At 35.0% G+C, this 2,673-nt stretch overlaps 1 protein-coding gene across 2 annotated transcripts in view; it reads right to left on the bottom strand.

Moving 5' to 3' along the window:
* Positions 1–1,616, bottom strand: part of LOC108976864 (multidrug resistance-associated protein 4) — a 35,943-nt gene extending 34,327 nt beyond the window's left edge. For both annotated transcript variants that reach the window (XM_018946240.1, XM_018946241.1), the window contains exon 1: positions 883–1,616. The gene's annotated coding sequence lies outside the window, so the exon portion shown is untranslated. The remainder of the gene's footprint in view (positions 1–882) is intronic.
* Positions 1,617–2,673: the final 1,057 nt, after the last annotated feature.

The following is a 2,673-nucleotide window of genomic DNA, read 5'->3' as shown; positions in this document are numbered from 1 at the left end:
AATTTGCTGCGGTGATTATTCGAAGACAAACGACTAACCAAAGTGCAGAAGATAGTAAAAGGCAGTAGAAAGCCAAAAACTGGAATTTTCCAATTGCTTGAGTACTAAATTCTCAAAACCTATCAACACTTTATGAMCAGAAAACATTTTTTTAAAAGGAAAATGGACATCAAAATATAAAAACTAGAAAGGGTGTGATTTTTTGCCCTACTACCTCAATGCATGTATAGGATGTCCCAAAGTTGAAACTTGCGGCCATTTCAATTAATCTTCACATAAGTTAAAACACTATTCCGGCCATATTTGTAATGAAATTTTCGAACTGCGGCTGCCAAGTTTTTATTATTTTTGAAATAAAAAAAATGTGTACCATTGTTTTATCGTGTAACGCTCCATTTTTACCAAGCGTAAATTGTCGGCTGTATTCTTTATTTTTTTTTTATTTTTAAGGTTATCAACACCTTACTACATACGTAAAAGTGCGGCAATGTTACGTTATTTTTGGGACACACTTCACTTTAATTTGAAACAAATATATTTTCTGCACACAAATTGGTTTGTGATTACGCGCGCATAACAAAAAAATTTCATGCGTACATTATTATACGCAATTATCGATGCTGCCTTGTATAATTGATTTAATTTCAGAAATAGAAATTTTATTACGCCAAATAATCGTGCGCCTTAAYAACACTTAGTAACAATTTGAAATACAATATAATCGCAAATTGCAAAAATTGCTATTCAAAGTAATACAAGAACAATTTCACGTTTGAAATTCTATTAGACGGAAAGAAACACTGATAGCCGGCGACATGTAAACAAAACGTGCGCGGCTAGTGCGTGAGTAGGTAAATATAAAACAGCTGTGCGTCTACTTACCACTAAAATAACGAATGAAAACGGTGATAAGCACGTCTGCAGCGCGAAGGTAACTGTTGACTGAACTGAAGATTGTACACTGAGTTTCGCAAAAAACTCAACACTTGTTATATTTGGTCAAAATTAGCGCACCAATTCTACTAGCAAAATATTCGAATGAACACAAAATAATTACCAGCAGATCTGGCTTCAATTTTCGCCTTCCTTTGCTRTGAATCAAACTGTCAAACACCAAGTGTTCTTCAAGCAAAAGTCAAATGTTGTGTAACACGATGACAGAGCACATTGACCACGCCGTGATTTGCGCAAAATTATTTTAAACAACAACAATGGACAAAAGTAGTGTGTTGCATTCAAGGCAATAAGTACAATTAAGTAAATACTTAAGTAAAAATGATAAAACACTTTATGCATACAAGACTTTATATATACAACTAATTTGTATTTGGTTAAATTTCACATGTTCACTTTTGCACACTGCTTGCTAACTTCACTGCTGTTTATTTGTATATTTATTCTGTGGTTATATTTTACAACAAATTTAAACCAAATACGGCACGAACAAAGAATATTCTTTGCAAATYACATATGCATGTATGTATGTAGATAAGCACGTCACCGCCGCTCCCTAAATGAATTTCGCGCAGCACCTAAAAACCGGCACAACAAACACCACAAATATTTAACAACCGTTAGCTACTCCTGAACTAAATTACCGTTGACCGACCGCGCAGGCAGTCCGAACAGAACTAAAATTATGAGCGTGATTTTAGCCGACCACTGCCTCCTTCAATATGGTTTACGAGTACTTCTATACTCGCATAGAACGTGAAATGACGTACAAAGTCATACGAGAACATGCGTATGCATGTTTGTATGTATCTATGTAAAATGCAATATTATRCTAATACACTCTGTAGAATGTGGCTGGTACGAGCCTGTACTAATGAGTTAAAGAGCGAAAGCTCTGAAGTATTTTTTGGAGCAATGCGCGCGTATGCAACTGTARCGATAATGACGCTCACGCTGAGTTTTAACCATTTGGTAGTCGGTGAGAGAGAAACAACTTGTGGGGCATTTTATGCGAAATGGCGCATTGGYTTCAAAAATATTCAAACTATATTACAAATATTGAGTATAATGTTTTTTATARTTTACGTCTTCGATTCGCCATACCTCTGCTCGCTAACTTTGAGCGCTGCTCTCTTGTAAATCAACCCTCAGTAAAGTTATCGAGTTGAATTTGTATAAGAGTGTATAGCTGTCTATACAAAAACTATACCGTTCGTGCAAACGACCAGGCAGCACTCGTGTCACAACCCTGCAATTGTGTTGTGATCCTTCTTTCTTCGACAGAGAAACTCAACTTCATGCGACAACAAACATTTTCAAAAACTCTCAGTTTCGAGCTATGAACGAGTTTCTATGAACAACTATATTTATTTCAATTCTTAAATTTTGAAAACAAATAAAAAAAAGTTTTATTTAATTTTTAATTCATTTTTTACAATTGTTTAGAAAAACTAAAAAGTGTTACTAAAAGTTTGTTAACTATTTGGCGAATCGAAGGTAGCTAAAATTTTTGTGGATTATAGGGTTCTGYATAAAGATCTAACCTCATGGAAACACTTAATATCAATTTTACTTGATTTGGCAGCACTGAAAGGATACAGCTATTCAGTAAGGRGAAGTAGAACGTAGTTACAAGTGCTTAAGGCCGTCTTCTCAGTGACTGTTTAGCAGCCATGTTGCGTAGAAYGCGGTTTTCCCATAATACTCCCATAGTACTCC

The sequence above is a fragment of the Bactrocera latifrons genome, unplaced genomic scaffold (genome assembly GCF_001853355.1).
Source record: "Bactrocera latifrons isolate USDA-ARS-PBARC rearing strain unplaced genomic scaffold, ASM185335v1 scaffold_80, whole genome shotgun sequence".
Classification (NCBI taxonomy): Eukaryota; Metazoa; Arthropoda; class Insecta; order Diptera; family Tephritidae; genus Bactrocera; species Bactrocera latifrons.
This window is presented reverse-complemented; position numbering and strand designations above follow the sequence as displayed.